Source organism: Mercenaria mercenaria, unplaced genomic scaffold (genome assembly GCF_021730395.1).
Source record: "Mercenaria mercenaria strain notata unplaced genomic scaffold, MADL_Memer_1 contig_4703, whole genome shotgun sequence".
In the NCBI taxonomy this organism is placed as follows: Eukaryota; Metazoa; Mollusca; class Bivalvia; order Venerida; family Veneridae; genus Mercenaria; species Mercenaria mercenaria.
The window spans coordinates 48169-63141 of record NW_026462952.1 but is presented as its reverse complement, the minus strand read 5'-3'; the positions used below and the strand labels follow the sequence as shown (position 1 = coordinate 63141).

The window sequence follows — 14973 nt, the reverse complement described above, 5'->3', positions numbered from 1 at the left end:
ACTCAGTCATCTTACTGCTTTGACATTCACTGTACTGGTGTAAACTGGTTACTTTTGAAGTTTTATTTTTAATATTTACGCATTGCCCTTTATTTGACATGATTGAGTGTAACAATCTCAAACAAAGTTTCGGGGCATTTCCCGGTCTAGCAAGAAATATGGATATGAAGGCGATAAGAAAGGCGAAACTGGCAAGGAAAATAGATTGACTGTGAGCTGAAAGCAGGGAACAGAGAGAAGAATGTGCAGATTAGCCGAACAGCAAGCTTAAAGTTTCAATAAAGAATGTGAGCCAAAGATGACCATGATAAAATATGAGGTAATACAATTGGGAGTAGTATATAACAGGTAGATACAATGCTTAGCAGAAAACTGTAAAATGTAGTAAAACAGGTAATACAGAATAAAATTAAATGAATGGACATCCAAGCTTCCACATGGATTACAGATTCGTAACAATTAAACAATTGCTTCGGACGTCTCCGTACACATACGTATAGAAAGCAGACGTTAAGTAATCAAAATGAACGCTGCGTTAAAAAAAATAACATCATAGCAGAAGGAAACTTATGGGAGAACTAACCTTTTGAGCGTTCTATTTGAGATATCTTCTGTAATCTTATTTCTTTTTATGTTTTAATGAGTAAGGAATTGCATTCAATTTGCAAAACAGCATGAACTTACTCAAGAAGGTTTAATGTATTTGTCTCCAAAAATGGAATGACACTGTCTCTGTCTCAAACTGGACTAGAGATCTGTTGTTGAATTCGGGGCACATACAAGTTCAGTATTGTGTTATTATGAATTGGTTGTCTTTTTCTTTGATGAAGTTAATGAGCAATGATTGGCATTTTCAACCCTTCTTTTTATAATTATAGAAATATAAACGAATGAGATTTTCGTGGAAACAAGCTATGAAAATAAGCGTAGAAAAATATCAGTAAGCTTTTGTCTGATGTGTGTCAGTTGTCTTGTACTGGACTCACATGCAGATAACTGTGTGTGTATACTATACAGTCAAGTGTGTGAACACTGATATAGCTTAACGGTTAACTATGGACACCAGTTACTTATATACACACTTTAAACAATCAACACTATTATGATCAGTTATAATCATCAGTCTGCTAATCAAAAATATAACTTGGCGTCATGTATGCAGATAAATTTATTTGAGATCCCCGCCGTTTTTGGACCGACCTTCACTGCAGTGTCCATAATCGAAAATGATTATCTAATGCCCAACATAAATACATACGCGAGGTTTACAATGTGCATTTTATTTTTTAACTATGTCAAGTAAACACTTGGATATCAGATACATACGACAGTAATTCGTGGAAAAAGTACGTACTTTAAAATATAATACATATCCTCGTTTAGTTTGACAATCTACTTGAAACAATAGTTTACTACGAATAATTAAGTGGCGCAATAAATGGTATATATAGAAATATAGTGTTCATAGTTATAAAAAGAAAAGTCTGTAGTACGTACTCCCTTAAAACAAGTGAAAACAATAATGACGTACGATATAAACTTTGCATTTTTGTTGTGTAAAACAGTTATGCGAATGATGTAAAGCATCTTTGGACAAAACCTAATTAAAATCTCCATAAATAAAGCCATTTACGCCCAACAGTGGACGAGAAACTATAAACACAAATTATTATATAATATTTAGAAGTAAAACGTATCAATTTAAAGTCACAACATTTATTAACAGGCTTAAAAATTCTAAAAATCTAGGAAAGCAACACTTACCTGAATGATTTAGGATACCATTATTGCGCAGCTGTTTTTACGCGCCAGTCGTACGCCAGTATTAAATTATCCTTATGGATCATATTTTATTATTGCATATTTTACTAAATAGGCACAAGACCACAGTTATTTTTGCCCTTTGTTGACCACAATAAGGAAGTGGTTACGCGGAAAATAGTTCCTCTGTTTGATGGTGAATATTGGTGAATTTTTGAGTGAAAGACCTGCAATAAATGGCATAATTTAATAGAGGAGATATGAAATAGTAGCTACATGTACAATTTGACAGAATGAGAATGTCAGAATATGCATAACATGACTTTTTGACAGGGCCTGTTTTGCCTGTTTGCGGCCATCTAGAGAGTAATCTTCATACGCATGTGATTTGGTTCAAAATGGTGAAAAAAGAGCCGGTCAACCCCATGCTTATTGTGGCTGGAATTGTGTCAATTTTCGATTTCTTTTAATTAAGAATTCTAACACGATCCGATTCATTTTCCTATTAAACAAAGAAGGAAGAAAGCAATGAATTATCATACAACAAATCACTGTTCTGACGTCACATTTATTACGTCACGGCGTCAAGCGGCATAGCGGCGCGCTGGAAAAGAAACCGATTGAAAACGGGCAAATATTTAATGCATGTCATCAAGGATGTACTTTAAAATCCTTTATAACGTGTTAGAATCGAAATAATATATCTCATTTAGTGATTTGCTCTTGAATAAATCACTGCTTGTCGTTCAGATGCGTATTATTATATCACTCGGGCTACGCCCTCGTGATATAATTCCTTCGCATCTGAACTCCAAGCAGTGATTTATTCAACGACAAATCACTGGATGAGATATATTATTTCTTAAATAACTTATAGCAAAACAATGCTTTATCACTATTTATACGCGATGGGCGGTTATACGTCGGGCGACGTATAACCGCCCGAGTGTATAAATAATGATAAAGCGATGTTTTGCTATAAATTATTTCGATTCTAATATGTTCTTTATTGTAAAATTTATATCAAATATGATGAAACTGTTTCTTCGCGCAAGCATGGCGCCAATAGTAGATCTTTGTTTATACACGCTAGGGCCGGAAATGGTAATACGTCTTGCGGCAGAATTCAGTTCGGCCGAAAATTATTGCGAATTATTCAGGAAAGCGAATAACTAACTCAGTATATTTGTAAATTAATCAACACATTTGTGCTATTCGACATTTCGTTTAAAACATGTTATTAAGTAAGATATTTCATGAAATTTGAAAGCGCTATTTCTTGTTGCGTACATGGCGCTAAATATCACGTTGACGTGACGTCAGCATAATATCGTTGTGATGATTAAAGCATTGTTAGTCATATTAGAATGACATTTAAAGTTTAAAGATGGCGACCTCAGCAAAAGAAAACATGGCGAATTCGAAGAACTCAAGGAAACGTGGAAAAGTTACAGTGAAAGAATAAAAAACTACGTTAAAGCCAATGAAATCAATGATGAGAGACAAGTTCCGGCTTTGTTAAGTCTGATTAGTCCAAAAACATACGGGTTGTTATGTAATTTACTGACGACAGCAGATCTATCCACGAAAATATAAAGGCTGGTTCTCTAAAAGGTAATCCGAAACTTCATAAAAAGAGTGTGCCAATGAGGTCAATTGTAAATGGAATGAACACACCAACTGAAAGATTGGCAGAGCTTGCAGAACATGAACTGAATGAATTTGTAACCTCATCACCAAGTTACATCCGGGACACTACTGACTTTATAAACAAACTGAAAGACATTCAGACACCACTTCCTGAAGGTACATTGCTATTCTGCTTTGATGTCTGTAAATTATATCCATCTGTTCCCAAGAAAGAAGGTATTGATGCATGTAGGATAGGTCTCAACAAAAGATCAAACATGCTTGTCCCAACTGAAGATGTGGTAAAAATGATAGAAGTCGTCCTCAACAACAATAATTTCAACCTTGGTGGTAAACACTATATACAGAAAAAAGGTATTGCTATTGGATCCAAGTTAGGAAAAAATTTTGCATGTTCATACATGAGAATCTGGGATGAGAAACTTATGAACTTTCACCAGCAACCCCTTTTCTACAAGAGATTTATAGACGATGGATTTGGTTTATGGACTGGCGGAGAGGAAAGTCTGAGAAATTTTGCGAGGCATGCAAATAGTATACACAAAGATATTCAAGTTGAACTGAGATATAGCCCAGCTAAAATAGAATTTCTAGATACATGGGTAATACTTGAGAATGGAAAAGTTTACACCAGCCTGTATAAGAAGCCCACTGATAAACAATTATATTTGCACAAAAGCTCCAATCACCCACCAAATACAAAATCAGGGTTGGCGTATGGCTTAGGTCTTAGGCTTAAGAGAATCTGTGAAAAAGAGCAAGATTACCAGAAACACAGAACTGAACTTAAACAACAACTTCGCAGAAGAGGATATAGTGGTAAAGAAGTAGAACGGCAACTGACAAAAGTAGATACTTTAGACAGAGAAGACCTATTACAAAAGCAGACTAAAAAAGGAAAAGACAAACGTGTACCACTAGTATTAACATATACCAAGCAGCTCCCTAATATCCACTCAATTGTTAGGAAACATATGAACATTTTATATAGATCTGAGAAGATGATGGAAGTGTTCCAATCTCCACCCATTATTGCCTACAGAAGAGACAAAAATATATGTGACATCCTAGTGCACGGGAAAACAAACAAGGCTTTAAAGCAGTCAGTTAACCTATGTAAATGTAGAATATGTTTGTCTCTCCACATGGGAGAAGTCTGGTCCACTGACAAAAACAGCAGCTACAATACAGCCTCAGTTCCAAAATGTACTGACAGAAACTTAATATATGCTCTGGTCTGCTCACGGTGTGACATGACAGTTTATGTAGGAGAGACAGAAAGATCCCTGAAAGAACGCACAGAAGAACATCTTAGAGATGTCCGTCAACAAGCAGATAAACCAATTATGAGGCATTTCGAGGGTCATACAGCAGAAGATGTAAAGGTTGCAGTACTTCAAAAGGTGTTTAACGAAGGACGCATTTACAGACAGATGGTAGAAGAGGAATGGATAAAGAGGCTAGGCACGAAGACACCCCAGGGATGTAACGTAAAACTTAATATTTAAAATGCATTCAGTAAAGTCGTTAATAGTCATCAGTAGTGACCCTTGGATTCTTTAACTTAACTTGTGTAATTCTAAAAACTATGGAGGGTCCTTTCACTTAAATGACAATGCATGCATTTCTAGAGTTTTCAAACTGACTGCGTATAGACATCCTGTATATTTTAACTTTTAGGGGTTTAAAATGAATTGGACAGTTATCTTGCTGTTTTTATTTATTATATATATATATAATATATATATTTTTATTATTATTATTTATTTATTTATTATTATTATTATTTTGTATATCTTGCTGCATATAGTATTGTGTTTTGCTCTCTGGTTATGTATGATGTTGACACCTTGCCCTTTTTGCGGGATACGACGTCACGTCTTACACAGGATATGACGTGACGTTGTCTTAGTGACAGGACGTCAACATTATTCATTTCCTGTGATATAAATGTTACATGGATATTACTTAGTCAGAAAAATATTTCCATATTCTTGAAAAAGGACAAGTGTCCGAAAATTCGAAATAAAGAGTAAAATTTCAACACAGATTTGTACTATACTTCCCTTCGGAAGATTTACAGACATATTGTGTATCCACGAAAAGTTTAAAGGACATTCTTGACATCTTGGACAATCATGTTGCACCGACACCTTTCTTAATAGCGGAAAGATTCAGATTTATAAAAAGAGTACAGAACGAAGGTGAATCAATTCTTGTTTATTAAGCAGAATTAAGAAAGCTAACAGAACACTGTGAATTTGGAGACAATTTACATGATCAGCTGAGGGACAGACTAGTTTGTGGCATTAGAAGTGAGAACACACAAAAGAAATTCCTCTCTGTCAATTTGACGTTAGATAATAAAATCTGTAAAAAGATCCTTTGGAAGCAAAGAATGCATGCAAGAAAAATATTATAGCAGACTCGGTTTGATTAGTCTGTTGATAGCGTGTGAAAAAGCCAATGCAGTAAAGACAGTCGCACGGGATGAAGAAGAGTTACAAACGTCAAAAGGGCATCCAACCCAGGTTAACAAAATGAACAAACATGCAAAAAGATGCAAACCGAAGACTTCTGATAAAACTCAGAGAAATCGATTTTATCGATTTGGACTTAATAACAATAGTGCAAATAACTGATATCATGAGGAAACAGTTTGTAGATCATGTTCGAGCTGCATGTATGTCAAAGAAAGGAGGAAAGTTTAAGACAAAATCAGAATACATGAAGAACAATTTTCTGAACAAAGATAGTGTGCTTTCATGAGACATTGAACATCACAACACAACAGACATTCAATTACCATTACATCCATAATTAATGGCCAAAAGGTCAAGATGGAACTTGATACAGGATCAGCAATTTCCGTGATAAGCATGAAAACTTACAAAGGATTGTTTCCAAATGAGAGATTAACGCAACAAATACTCAATTAAAAACGTATTCAAGAGAGACAATAAAGCTAGCTGGGATTATCCATGTTTCAGTACAAAGTTCTGAGAATAAGGTCCGTCACAATCTCGAGTTGTATGTTGTCAACAAAAACACCCCATCATTATTTGGAAGATCATGTTTGAAATTCAATCAAATTAAATGGAAAAAGTGCATGTACTTTGAAAAAGTATTCACATGTGTTCAATGAAGAAATTGGACTTATAAAGGGCATGGAAGCCACTCTACCTTTGCAGGAAAAGTCAACACCAAAGTTCGGTAAACCAAAGTCACTGCCATACGCTCTGAAACCAAAAGCGGAAGATGAACTAGATTGCTTAGAACGCGGAGTTGTTGAGAAGGTCAACCATAGTGAATGGGCCACACCCATAATTCCTATTTAAGAAAAGTGATGGAACAGTAAGAATTTGTTTGGGATTACAAAATAACTTAATGCTGGTCAATATCCATTGCCAAAGATTGACCATGTCTTTGCACAGCTAGCCAATGGACACAGATACAGTAAGCTCGATATAAGATCAGATCAGCTTACCATAGCTTACAGCTAGAAGAAAAGTCAAAAGACTACTTGTCTTTAAACCCACATAAGGGACTGTATAAGTACAACCACCCCACCTTGTGATGAATATATCTCTAGCAACAATAATTTGGCAAAGGATGATTGACCAAATTTTGTAAGAATACCTGGAACAGCATGACATGAGCGTCACAGGACAAACTGATGAAGAGCATCTACGGAATTTTGTATCAGTACCTAAGGCTGGGTCAACATAACCTGCGTGCAAACCTGGACAAGTGCCATTTCTTGATCGTCACAGGACAAACTGATGAAGAGCATCTACGAAATTTTGTATCAGTACCTAAAGGCTGAGTCAATATAACCTGCGTGCAAGACTGGACAATTGCCATTTCTTAATCGTTACAGGACAAACTGAGGAAGAGTATCTACAGAATTTTGTATCAGTACCTAAAGACTGAGTCAATATAACCTGCTTGCAAGACTGGACAAGTGCCATTTCTTGATCGTCACAGGGAAAACTTATGAAGAGCATCTACAGAATTTTGTATCAGTACCTAAAGGCTGACTCAATATAACATGCGTGAAAGACTGGACAAGTGCCATTTCTTCGGAAAGCAGATTACATTCTGTGGACATGTGATCGATGACAATGGATTACATAAATCACATGACAAACTTGACGCAATTGCCAATGCTCCTGTTCCGGAGAACACCACACAATAACGTTCTTAGCTCGGCATTGCAAATTATTATGGAAAATTTGTGAAAGACATGACGACCATACTGCATCCACTGAACTCGCTACCCATCAAATGTGTGCGACAGTTCAGCATACGGAGTAGGTAGTGTAAGGACATCGGACATTATGCTAGGGATTTTGCCCAAATTTCAATGCCATTTCATGACTTCAGTATCTGACAATTTTATATAATGACTTTAAATACTCATAAATAAGCTATATACCTATCAAACTGTCACAAAAAATAAGTTCATTTCATATTCGTTGTCTTGAAATTCGAACAGATTGTGACTGAGGGTCATATTTTATGAAAAATGTAAAATGTGTATTTTTAGTGAAATAAGCATATGCATTTAAGGTATGCCTATTATAAAATGTTTTAAAACAATAAATTAACTCTTACCATGCAGATTATCAGTTTTATTAACATTTTAAAAAATAACTTAAAAGCAAAAACTAAAAGTGGGACGAAACTTTTGGTGACACAACTGTACTTCAGTTCTTTCCACCTGAGCGCCCATGATAACTGATGCATTGATCACAGCCCATTGTTTGTTTTCTATAAATCTATTACTATACTGTATTGACGCATGCAGTACACATGTACAAAAGTGACCAGGCATTATAGGGAGGGTTATATATTGAATACATGCAGTGGTGTAGCTGGCCTCAAAATGTTTTACATACATTTGAGTAGCTGAACTTTTTCAGTTGTAGCGGAGGTGTATAGGGGACAGTCTAGGCAACTGTAGGTTCAGGGGTGCCGGTGTAATGAAGTATTTCGACCCCCATAGAATAATGACCCCCCCGGACATTATTCTATAGAAAAAGTGACCCCCCGGTCATAGTATTATGACCTCCAGATCATAGTACTATGACTCCCCCACGTGAAGTAAACTGAACCTCACGAAGAAAATTGACTCCAATAAAAAAACGACTCCCGGTCATTTGGTCAAATTTAGTGATAACTCATGTATCTAAGGCATAATTGCTGCATTTTATGCCCCCACTCGGGGGAGGGGGGCATATAGATTTGCCCTTGTCCGTCCGTCCGTCCTTCCGTTTGACCATTAGCCCCAGATACCATCACTTGACACAGAAATCAGAGCATTCCGCAACGGGAAAAGGGATTCTATTTCTAGACGCTGTATCTTGGTGTATACATTTTTTTCAGGAAAATAACAATTCACAATACGTTCACAAAACACACCAGTGTAAATAATCCCTGCAAACTTTGGTATGAAGTAATTCTTCAGAAGAAAACTGCACAAGAAACTGCTAGCATAGAACTTAGTATAAATAGAAGTTGCAATACTTAGCAGTGGCAGTAAAGTACGGTAGCGGCAACAATAGAAAGTAGTAGTAGTAGTAGTAGTAGTAGTAGTGGCAGTGGTAGTGGCAGTGGCAGTGGCAGTAGCAGCAGCAGCAGCAGAGGAATAAGTGACAGCAACAACAGCAGCAGGAGAAGAAGAGGTAGATGTACAAGACGTATTAGTGGAAGCAGGTATAGTAGTATCAGTAGTAGCAGTTGTAGTAGTAGTAGTAGAAGTAGTAGTAGTAGTAGTAGTAGTAGTAGAAGAAGAAGAAGTACATGTAGTAATAGCAATAGAAGTAGCAGCACCAGTAGTAGTAGTACAATCAAAATGTTAACAATTGGCAATGGAGGGAATTAGAGTTGTAGATCTAGTAAAATTGTCCGTTAGGTTTGGTGGGGATCACTTTTTAATAGATATTATCGTCGAAAGTCTTTTTAGGAGCCGGTGTTTTACACGGAAAGAGTAACTTTTTTAAATAGAATAATGTCCGGGAATCGATATTGTATGAGAGTTCGAATGTAGTAATTTCGGCAGTGAGTATTTTACATGGAAGGAGGCACTTTTTCTATAGAATAATAACCGGGGTCGTTATTCTATGAGATTCGAAGGGAGTCATCTTTAGGGAGTCAGTATTTTACTTGGAGGGGTCAGTTTTTCTATAGAATAATGACCGGGGGGTCGTTATTCTATAGAGTTTTCAAAGGGAGTCAGTTTTTTATAAGGGGAGTCAATATTTTATAGGAAAGGAGTCACATTTTCTATAGAATAATGACCGGGGGGTCGTTATTCTATGGGGGTCGAAATACTTCATTACACCGGCGTTTTAGCATTTGCCATCGTTTGCTCTTTTCAAGGTCCCTCTATATTTTTTTGGTGAGTTTGGTTCCTCAGTTATCGAAATTATGTGTAGGCACAGTCTTGCTGTGCTTAGATAATAGCGGCTACGCCACAGAGTAATTCACATTTAGCCTATACTTTCTAATGTCTAGCAAACAATTAAATGTATTTTCTGTTACACCAATGCATAAAAAGAATAAGACACAATGATACAATGTGGTAAAAAAATTCCGATTGTTCCAATGGAACAGAATTAAATAGCTAGTATCAACATCTATGTAGATATTCTTGGGGTGTCAGTGTTAGATCCTTGAAGGTCGTTACTAGTATTTCGGGCGGCTTCGGAATAAGTTTCAGATGTGTAGGTGCATTGGTGTTAATTCTGGGGGTGTCAGTGTTAGTTCTTGGGGCGTCAGTGTTAGATCTAGAGTGTCAGTGTTAGTTCTGAAGGCACCAGGGTCAATTCAGGAGTTGGTGTCTAGTGAATTTCTGTTAGAGTTAAGGATGTTGGGTCCAGTGGTTCTTTGGTTCGAATTAAAGCAAAATGCATTCTAGGGTTAAGAGGCATTTGAACCACAGTGGCACTATTCCCATAGAAGTTTGTCTATATCTCATTGTCATATTTAGGTTGAAGTCATCTAGTTGGATATGTCTAAGCCACTTGCTTGATCCATGACTTGCGGCAGACACAGTTGTCTCAATCCCGATGACACTCAGTTGACGGACTTAGATTGTAAAAAGGCAGCAGACCAGATTGAAAAGTTCATACTTTACATACTTATCAGAATCAGTCTGCTTTCAAGCATGACTTTCTATGTCCATTATCTATTTATTATAGTGTTTTCTATGTTTGAAATATTGACAAAAAACAAATAAATCTGTAGATATGTAAGGTTTACGAAACACAAGCAATACGTGTCAAAATATTTTATGCAAAATTCATTTGCTGACACCCTGTATGTAGTTTATTTCCATTTTTATTACTTTCCCCCATGTGACCAAGTACCATTTTTGCAGCATACATATATAATAACTATTTAAAAGCCATGTGAAATATTTTGTTGCGTTACTGGGGGGAAAAATGTTTGAAACGTAAAAATGATTAATGGTCATATTTCAATAGAAATGAGAATGAGAAATGTCTACAAAGTCTTCCTTTTTGTTAACAAACTTGTAAAATTTAGTCGAATATATCAAGAAATGGTCATTAACTATCTGTATTATGCTATTTCAGAAGTCTAGCCTTTAGTCAGTTTTTACTTAATTGGATAGGCAATCTGAATAGGAAAATGTCCGAGGTCCTTTCTCACATCATGCCAAATGGTGACGAGAAACCAATCTCATTTGCAAATCGTAGCATGAGTAAAGCAGAAATGAACTATGCACATGTACAATATTCTTATCAAGACATCGAAACAAAATGCAAACGCTGACGGACTTTCAAGACTGCCTCCTTGTAAGTCTGGCAGAATAATTTGTATATTTGATATATTCATAATGTTACACATTAGCACAAATAGTGCATGACTCTCCTTTCATGTTATCATTGCTATAATTATTGTTGAATTACTGTTGATAATAGGATTTGGGTCATTTGTGACTACTTTGGGTTCATTATGCTGATAGCTGGATCCCAGCATCACACACTATGTTATATACAACAGTTAAATGGAACCAGATATTTGTTAGAGCAAGTACTCGTTGTAAACTACTTTGTATAAATTTGGACCAATCGGAAACAAGTTCTATAAATAGCACGTCTGCTAGGGTATAAATAGGTAGATGGATGACAGAGAGTTCATTCGGTATCCAGCGGTAGAAGAAGACACATCGAGGATTCAACTAATAATTTATCCCAGTACCTTGATAAGGAGACTATTGCAGTTACCCTGTCAGGGCAGATAATTTTTTAAAAAAGAAGACGTTTGAAGTTCATAGACTAAAGAAGAGTCACAGAATTTCAACAAGTTTTCGAGCTATAGGGCCAGAGCATAGGAGTTTTACCTTTATAATAGTTGAATGCTATTGACTATAGCAAATATAGGCTGAGCATCGGAAAGCTGAGACAGAGACCCAGAGTTTGGTAATCTACAGAGATAGTAAGAGAGTTCCAGCTTATAGACGGTTCAGCATTACTGGCGAAGTACAGCCAAGGCATCGGGGATATACCTATATGGTAGTTGAATGCTACATATGATAGCATATAGGCGCTCAGCATCCAGCAGTCAGGGCAATCATATAGAGTTTGAGAGGACAGAGGCCGAGCATCTATGCAATAGGACTCGTATGTTGTTAAGTCAAAGACATTGTCTAACGGGAACTTCAACAAAAAGACCAGTCAAGTATAGAGTCTCCAGCCTATAGGAGTTTGAGCTAATCATTTTTAATTGAAGATTGTTAGTTTGAAACATTTAGTGATTTGCCTGATCCCTGAAATTGTCTAGCTCATAATAGAAATCATTTACGAATCATTGGTATACGAATCATTTAGGCAAGGTAGCCAGAGGAAAATTCTATATATGAGATATTTGGTCTCACCAGCTCTACGTTTTAACAAAGGACATTCTACAACGTTTGTCAGCTAGGCTAAGACATAGTCACCTTAGCGATTGGACCCAAACCATTTGTCAAGATACTAAAGGCGTAGGCACTTCCCTGGGTCATATAACCAGTATCCTGACAATTTGGGGGCTCGTCCGGGATCTATATCTAAGAAAGTACAGAGACTAGTGGTTTTTATGTCTATTGGTGTACCAGAAGGCGCTGTGACTAGGAGTAGCCTTAGCTACATATATTTGAGATCTAGACAAAGTTTCAACTTAAGGCTTCAAGATGAACTACGATAAATGGGTTGAGATGGGCGAACGTATGGGTCTATCAGGTTCATAGCTCAGAGAGTTTGTGGATAGGAAAGAGAAACAGTATACTGAACGCGAGGAGAGTATGCTGAGACGAGATGAAGAAAGGCGGCGTCATGATGATGAACAACGGAGGTTTGAGGCTCAAGAAGCTGAGAAGAAACGAGTCTTTGAGCCTGAACAGGCCGAGAAGTAACGGTATTATGAGGAAGAACAGGCAGAAAAGAAAAGGTTGTTTGAGATTGAACGCTTGAGGGAAGAACAAGCTTTAAAAGAGGAAGAACGGGCTATGAAACAGTTTGAAATGTTAAAAATAAAGGCTTAAGCCGGAGCTTTGGCGGATGATAAAGGTACGGAGCATCATAACAGTAAGACACTTCGCCCAAGACTACCAAAGTTCGAGGAAAGTAAAGATGATGTGGATGCATACCTCGAACTATTTGAGCAGTTTGCAAAAAGCCAGGGATGGAAAGAAGAGACATGGGCTGTAAGTCTCAGCTCATTACTCACAGGAAAAGGTTGGCAGAAAAATACATTGAAGCACATGGTGGTACTAAAACCTCAAACAGGATTATGAAAAATAATTCTTCATCCAATAGGCTACCACAACGTCCAAGTATGGCACCTTCATCTCAGCCATCGCAAAGAGAAAGGCCAACTTTTAAAAAGCCTGTATGTTACTTATGTAATAAGGAGGGTCATATAGCACGGGAGTACCGAGACCAAAATAGGAAGAAGATAAGCGGGTCTGCTTTGGCCAGTAGGGGATCTTATAAAGAGAGACAATGAGATAGGCATGGAATACAAGATTCTACACCCAACGACTGGAGAAAGGCAAGCCAGGCGCAGAAAGACAGACAGTCTGATGGCAGGAAAGTTTCAGCCTCATGCATAGCTATATCATTAGATGACGAACAGTTAAAAGACTGCATAGAAGACGGACGGCTTATGTTAACACATGGAATATCAATTTCGGTCATAGCAAGCACCTGTACCATTGATTCAACAACAGGCGAAAGGAACTTGGTATTGAAGAAAGGGTATATAAGCGATAAAGAAGTCCAGGTTTTGAGAGACACAGGCTGTGAGTTGGCGGCTGCCAGGAAAGACCTCGTATCATAGAGTCAAATGTTAGATAAGCAATATATTATGGTTGCGATTGATGGACGCTCAAAGGTAGTTCCTTCAGCAATGATACAGGTTGATACACCATATTTTACAGGAGACATGGAAGCCATGGTTTTGACGAATTTAATCTTCGACATGGTTATAGGAAGTATCAAAGGGGCTTCTGATAGACCAGACATTAACTGGAGTAGCAGTGGAAAAGTACAGTCTTCATCGAAAGAAAATATTGCTGCAGCTGTGGTAACGAGAGCACAGGCTGAGAAAGAAGAACAGTCAATAAAACCATTGAAAGTTGCCGAAACCAAACAGGATGAACTTAATGTCGAATGTTTAAAAAAGCTCAGAAGGAGGACAGTACCTTAGGAAAGCTTTGGACATATGCCTTTGATAAGAAGAAAATGAAGACAAAGAGTGGTTTTACATTTATGTACGAAGTCAAGAAGGATGTATTGTATAGAACCTTCGAAAAAAGAGAGGCAGTATTATCAAAGAGATAAAGCAAATTGTAGTCCCAACTCAGTTCAGAAAGAGGGTTATGTCTTTAGCTCATGAATCAATAGTTGGAGGACACCTATCAATAAGAAAGACAGTTGATAGGATACAAACACGTTTTTATTTTACTGGCCTGGGTTAACTAGTGATGTCACAAGGTTTTGTAGGTCGTGTGATATATGTCAAAAAATGATCCCAAAAGGAAAAGTTAGAAAGGTTCCACTGGGAGATATGCCAATAATGGAGACACCATTTCATCGCGCGGCTGTGGATTTAATAGGACCTATTGCTCCTGTTTCAGAAAAAGGAAATCGGTATATTCTTATCCAACAAGATGTCCTGAGGCAGTTGCATTACCTAGGATTGAGACAGAACGGGTAGCTGAAGCTCTGCTAGATATATTTTCTAGAGTTGGATTTCCATCCGAAATTTTGAGTGACAGAGGAAGTCAGTTTACCTCACAGCTGATGGAAGAAGTGTGTAGGCTGATCAGTCTGAAACAAATGTTCACAACTCCATATAATCCTAAGTGCAATGGTTTTTGTGAACGTATGAATGGTATTTTAAAGAGTATGTTGAAAACGATGTGTCAAGAAAAGCCAAAAGACTGGGATAGATATTTGTCAGCAGTGTTGTTTGCATATCGAGAAGTTCCACAGGCCAGTACCGGATTCTCACCATTTGAACTACTCTATGGCAGGACAGTCAGAGGGCCTA

The 14973-nt window shown here is 37.2% G+C and overlaps 1 long non-coding RNA gene across 1 annotated transcript in view; it reads left to right on the top strand.

The window, feature by feature from the left end:
• The first annotated feature begins 6 nt into the window (after positions 1 to 6).
• The window catches only part of LOC123529630 (uncharacterized), a 56329-nt gene continuing 41362 nt past the window's right edge, over positions 7 to 14973 (top strand). The window contains exon 1 of the long non-coding RNA XR_008369515.1: positions 7 to 319. This is a non-coding gene — a long non-coding RNA (uncharacterized LOC123529630). The remainder of the gene's footprint in view (positions 320 to 14973) is intronic.